This window comes from Bos grunniens, chromosome X (assembly GCF_055505025.1).
Source record: "Bos grunniens cultivar Pamir isolate PY7600 chromosome X, Bosgru_T2T1.0, whole genome shotgun sequence".
In the NCBI taxonomy this organism is placed as follows: Eukaryota; Metazoa; Chordata; class Mammalia; order Artiodactyla; family Bovidae; genus Bos; species Bos grunniens.
This window is the reverse complement of record NC_141194.1, coordinates 125,109,396-125,116,090: the sequence shown is the minus strand read 5'-3', so window position 1 is coordinate 125,116,090 and position 6,695 is coordinate 125,109,396. Positions and strand designations below refer to the sequence as shown.

The window sequence follows — 6,695 nt, the reverse complement described above, 5'->3', positions numbered from 1 at the left end:
GGAAATGCAGAGGGTGGCAGGAATCATCTCTGGATGGTTGATGGGATTTAGTATTTCCATCATCCCCAAAGGTCTTTATTGACACCTCCTGGGGCAAAAGCTACCTCCTCCATCTTGAGAATGACACCAACAAACAAGTTCTGGAAGTTTACTTCTTTTCAAGGCAATTTGAAGGCTGGATCTGCAGCGAGAGTAAACAGCTGGCTTCCCTTTACTGACAGTGTGAGATGTGAACAAGTTAATACTTCCTTGGCCTCTGCTTTCTGCTTCTAGTTCTGAACATCACTGCCCCTTCCTCCCCATTGTCTTAATAAAATGAAACGAGCTTAAGTAAACAAGTGTCTATTTAATAGATCCAGTTTACCAAAGCCATAATCAACTGGCAACTGAAGATAATCGTTACTGAAAACTGGGAAAGAGCCCTCAAATTAATGGGTTATTGCAGGTGTGTGTGATACACCTGAGAACTTTACTCCTGCTGATTTCCTGCTTGGGAGAGCAGCCCCATGACGTGCTACGAGCCACAAAAAGGGGATGTGCCCAATCAACAAGCCCCATAAAGCTAAGAGCAGAGAGGCTGATCTGATCCACAGAAGAAGGTGACTGAGGCATGGCCAGCAGATAATGAACCTCCTGCTTTGTTATTTTTATTTTTTGCTTGTCTCATTTCACATCAAATGTAGGGATTCAGAAACCAGATCTAGTCATTGGAAAAGCAAACTCATCTTCTGGACTCCACAGTGACACAGGGGTGGGAGGCTAAGGGAGTCTAGTCCTCAGGTAAGTGTCTTCCTTCCTTCTTTCTCTTTCACCTTCCTTTAAATTTCTTTAAACTACAAAAGTAACAGATATTCATCATAAAAACCAAATTGCATGTAATTGTATGAGACATAAAAGTCTTTCATTTCTACCCTCTCTTCTCTCTTGCCTTTTTCTTCCTTTCCTTCATTTTTTTTTAAATTATGAAAGTAATGCAGGATCACTGTAAAGTAAACAGTACAAAATGGTATGAGGCATACAGGAAACCCCTTTCATTCCCATTCTTCCTTCCTATCTCTGTTGTCCCCTTCCTTCCTGTTTCCCCTCCCTCCCTCTCTCCCTCCCTCCTTTTCTTTCTCCTTTCCTTCATGTTTCAAAATTATGTAGGTAATGTATGCTAATTATGAAAGAATTAAGCAGTACAGAATTGTATGGTATACAGAGGAAAAATCCTCAGTCATCAGCCCCCCTCCTCCAACCCACCTTTCATGCCTAATAAACATAGAGACTTACCTTATTCCTTTTAATGACTGCATAGTATTCTGTAGTATGAATGTTCCAGCGTTTATTTATGGGGTGCGAGGTAAGTTTCTGAAATATACCTTGAAATTGTTATAAAAGTTAAGAGGAAATGCAAGGAAGGTATAAATTGGATTGTTTGCTGCTGAAAATTCCATTTTATAGATAGCAATCATATCCATTTCTATAGCACTTTATACTTTGAAAATTGCCTTTGAAATATCACCTCATTTGATCCTCTTTTGTAGCAGCTCTGGGAAATAGGCAGATTATTATCTCCATTTTTACAGATAAGGAAACTGAGGCCCAGGAAAATGAAGGAACGGCAATAAGCAATACAGTCTCAAAGCTAGTTACGGATTCTCAGTCAGATCCTCTTCCAGCACTGGAAATTTAACCTGCATTTCATCTCGCAAGTCATAAAAGATTTAGACAGCCCCTTACTTCTAAGCTTGTAGTTTAGAAAATCCATCCAAGTCATACAAATTTCCTTATTATTCTAATGAGAATAGCAGTAGCACACTTGGTAAATATGAAGAGCTTTATTAATGGCTGGTGCTCATAGCACGCCCAAGACTCATTTGGTTTCCTAATTGGCTTCTGTTACTTTAAATATAAAGTGAGTCAATTCACTCCAAACCCTGCTTAGAAGTGGAAAGAAATACAATATGTTGCCTTATTCTATAGAAAAAAATGTGAAAATCAGTGGTAAATCATTCAGAAGTGTATTTTGTTTAAAATCAGAAAATACCCACCCGTGCCTTACTGCCAAGCTTCTGTAATAGTTTCCATAGGATTTGTAGTTTTAATACCGCTTTTGGTTGGAACAAGGGGGACTTCCAGTATGTTTCCCAAATAAGCAGCTTTAGTTATGATTATTTAAGGAGAGAAGGTGGGTCAACATAAGAAAATAGTCAGGTTTCTCTAAACAGATGTGCTTTTAGAAATAGCAATGATTTGATGAGTTACTTTTGTCTATCAGATCTTGCATAATGCTTCCTCCAAAAAGTTTAGCATCATTAAAATGGCAAGTTGGGTTGAAGTTATGCGCATTAAGGTTGAATGCGCAAATGGAGGGTGGGGGTGGCTCAAGAGGGAGGGGATATATGTATACATATAGTTGATTCACTTTGTTATACAGCAGAAAATAACATTGTACAGCAACTATACTCCAATTAAAAAAAAAAAACAACAGTTTCTGCCATTTAAAGGGAAAAGGCTGAATACATCACCTTTTGTAATTATACATTTAATGACTGAGTTGCCCTCTGGGCTAACTGCCCCATGAAAGCAGGTATCTCTGTCTTGTCTTTCCAGCACTGTATTCCCAGTGTGTAAAACAGTATTTGACACATAGTAGGCACTCAATAAAATGTGTTAGCTGGATATGCAAATAAATCTGTCGATGAGGTGGCAGCCAAGCTGCATAACTCACAAGCATCTATATTGTGGCTGACTATGTCAGCTTTGGGTCTTCTCTAGTGGCTCAGTGGTAAAGAACTCCCTTGCCAATGCAGGAGACACAGGTTTGATTCCTGGGGCAGGATCCTTGAGAAGGAAATGGCTACCTACTCCAGTATTCTTGCCTAGGAAATCCCATAGACAGAGGAGCTTGGAGGGCTACAGTCCATGGGGTCACAAGAGTTAGACACGATTGAGCACTAAACAGCAACAATAAATGTTGGCTTTGAGCAACAGGAAAAGTCTTGTGTGGGATCCGAAGGACAAGTATAGTCACATGCACTTGGAAATCGTTTGTTCTGACTGAGCTCAGCTTATTTCTGGTTTTTCATTGCAGGTTTAAACAATGAAAGAACACATTATATATCAGAAGCTTTATGGAACCATTCTCATGTCGAGTTTTATCTTTCTCTCAGGTAAGAAAATGTATTCTTATTAACCCTTTTAATATCTCATGGACAGTAGGTTATAGAAATAAAGTATTTGAAAAATTGTTGGGTTGCCTCTTAATGGCTTCCTGTTAGTTCATATGGCTAGAGGACAAGTTGGAGCTTCAGCAAGTGAATCCACTCACTCAGGATTACCTGTGATAGATGGAGAACTGGCCTCAAGTAGACAATAGCTTGGACTACTGCTGTCTTTGACATTTCTTAATGAAACTCTGAAATGCCATTTGGGGGCCAATCAGCACTTAACTGAAGCTTTGGTTTTACTTTTAGACTGTTTTCTTTTATGCATAATGCTTTATTTAAAGCTCCCTGGAGCATTATGATATCATCTTCCTATCGCTATTATATACATATATAGCAACAATCGTAGAAAACACATGGGAAAGCTGAGGTGTGATGAAAGCTGGTCACTGATTCATGGTGAGGAACATGTATCTGATCTGGGAGGCCCAACCCTTGACTGGACTGTGATCAAAACAAAGACAGATTCTGTCTTTGTTTCTATTCTGCAGCAAATAGATGATTGAGAAAGTTGAACTGCAGTAGCTGGTAATTTGGAAACTTGAGAATGAGATCGTTTTGGAAGACTGCAATGTCATCCATGTTAAGTGAATTCAGTAAGATAACATTGCTCATTTAGCACATCAGTCTTTAGCTAAAAGGCCATACATGCCAATGAGTGACAATTCCTTGATGAAATATACTTCGGGTTTAATTGGAATGGCCCTCAGATTTGAGAGCTGATCTTCTGGAAAAATACCAAATCATCATCACCATCAGCAACAAACACTGACTGTGTGCAGGGCCTGATGGGAAATTCTGTTTCTTATAATGAAGCTTGAAATTGGATCTAGGGGTCACAGTGGCAACTCTGTCGCCTGGCCTTGACTACTTGCTAAGATGTTGACTTATCTTTTCCCAGTTTCCTCAAAGGCAGGATGTTTGTCCTGTTTCTTTATCCAAAGCATCCAACATAGGTCTTGACACACAGCTGAGGCAGTCAGTACATATTTGTTGATTTAATAAATTAATGCAGTTTGAAATTATAAAACTTTGAACACCTGTACAGTGGTGGTGAGTGTGTGACACAAACTCTAAGTGGATTTTGTGTGTGTGGTGGGTAAAGAGGGATCTGGGAATAGAGGGACCTAGAAGTCTTTAGTGAAGTCATGGAAGAAAAAGTTGAAGATTAAAATGCGTTTTGTCAGGAATGTCATTGATCAATAAAAATTACAATAGATGAATTGATTTTAAGCCTTAAAATTAATGAATCAAGACAATGTTTCTTTTAGGTTCAGTTCAGTTGCTCAGTCGTGTCTGACCCTTTGCACCCCATGAACCACAGCACGCTAGGCCTCCCTGTCCATCACCAACTCCCGGAGTCCACCCAAATCCATGTCCGTTGTGTCGGTGATGCCATCGAACCATCTCATCCTCTGTCGTCCCCTTCTCCTCCTGCCCTCAATCTTTCCCAGCATCAGGGTCTTTTCAAATGACTTAGCTCTCCGCACCAGGTGGCCAAAATATTGGAGTTTCAGCTTCAACATCAGTCCCTCCAATGAACACCCAGGACTAATCTCCTTTAGGATGGACTGCTTGGATCTCCTTGCAGTCCAAGGGACTCTCAAGAGTCTTCTCCAACACCACAGTTCAAAGCATCAATTCTTCTGCACATAGCTTTCTTTATAGTTCAACTCTCACATCCATACATGACTACTGAAAAAACCATAGCCTTGACTAGATGGACCTTTGTTGGCAAAATAATGTCTCTGCTTTTGAATATGCTGTCTAGGTTGGTCATAACTTTCCTTCCAAGGAGCAAGCGTCTTTTAATTTCATGGCTGCAATCACCATCTGCAGTGATTTTGGAGCCCAAGAAAATAAAGTCTGCCACTGTTTCCCCATCTATTTGCCATGAGGTGATGGGACCGGATGCCATGATCTTAGTTTTCTGAATGTTGAGCTTTAAGCCAACTTTTTCACTCTCCTCTTCCACTTTCATCAAGAGGCTCTTTAGTTCTTCTTCACTTTCTGCCATAAGGGTGGTGTCATCTGCATATCTGAGGTGATTGATATTTCTCCCGGCAATCTTGATTCCAGCTTGTGCTTCTTCCAGCCCAGCGTTTCTCATGATGTACTCTGCATAGAAGTTAAATAAGCAGGGTGACAATATACAGCCTTGATGTACTCCTTTTCCTATTTGGAACCAGTCTGTTGTTCCATGTCCTGTTCTAACTGTTGCTTCCTGACCTGTATACAGGTTTCTCAAGAAGTAGATCAGGTGGTCTGGTATTCCCATCCTTTTCAGAATTTTCCACAGTTTATTGTGACCCACACGGTCAAAGGCTTTGGCATAGTCAATAAAGCAGAAATAGATGTTTTTCTGGAACTCTCTTGCTTTTTCAGTGATCCAGCGGATGTTGGCAATTCAATGTCTGGTTCCTCTGCCTTTTCTAAAACCAGCTTGAACACCTGGAAGTTCACAGTTCACGTATTGCTGAAGCCTGGCTTGGAGAATTTTGAGCATTACTTTACTAGCGTGTGAGATGAGTGCAATTGTGCAGTAGTTTGAGCATTCTTTGTCATTACCTTTCTTTGGGATTAGAATGAAAACTGATCTTTTCCAGTCCTGTGGCCACTGCTGAGTTTTCCAACTTTGCTGGCATATTGAGTGCAACACTTTCACAGCATCATCTTTCAGGATTTGAAATAGCTCAACTGGAATTCCATCACTTCCACTAGCTTTGTTCGTAGTGATGCTTTCTAAGGCCCACCTGACTTAACATTCCAGCATGTCTGACTCTACACCTTAGTGATTATGTGGGTTGTGAAGATCTTTTTTGTATAGTTCTTCTGTGTATTCTTGCCACATCTTCTTAGTATCTTCTGCTTCTGTTAGGTCCATACCATTTCTGTCCTTTATCGAGCCCATCTTTGCATGAAATGTTCCCTTGGTATCTCTAATTTTCTTGAAGAGATCTCTAGTCTTTCCCATCCTATGTTTTCCTCTATTTCTTTGTATTGATCACTGAGGAAGGCTTTCTAATCTCTCCTTGCTATTCTTTGGAACTCTGCATTCAGATGCTTATATCTTTCCTTTTCTCCTTTGCTTTTTGCTTCTCTTCTATTTGCAGCTATTTGTAAGGCCTCCTCAGACAGCTATTTTGCTGTTTTGCATTTCTTTTTCTTGGGGATGGTCTTGCTCCCTGTCTCCTGTACAATGTCACAAATGTCTGTCCATAGTTCATCAGGCACTCTGTGTATCAGGTCTAGTCCCTTAAATCTATTTCTCAATTCCACTGTATAGTCATAAGGGATTTGATTTAGGTCATACCTGAATGGTCTAGTGGTTTTCCCCACTTTCTTCAATTTCAGTCTGAATTTGGCAATAAGGAGTTCACGATCTGAGCCACAGTCAGCTCCCGGTCTTGTTTTTGCTGACTGTATAGAGCTTCTCCATCTTTGGCTGCAATGGATATAATCAATCTGATTTCGGTATTGACCATC

At 40.2% G+C, this 6,695-nt stretch overlaps 1 pseudogene across 1 annotated transcript in view; it reads left to right on the top strand.

Annotated features, from left to right (window-relative positions):
• Positions 1 to 460: 460 nt before the first annotated feature.
• Positions 461 to 6,695, top strand: part of LOC147341304 (adhesion G protein-coupled receptor G4-like) — a 42,436-nt pseudogene continuing 36,201 nt past the window's right edge. Inside the window, exons 1-2 of the transcript XR_015159589.1 lie at positions 461 to 780; positions 3,077 to 3,155. The product of XR_015159589.1 is annotated as an adhesion G protein-coupled receptor G4-like (transcript). The remainder of the gene's footprint in view (positions 781 to 3,076; positions 3,156 to 6,695) is intronic.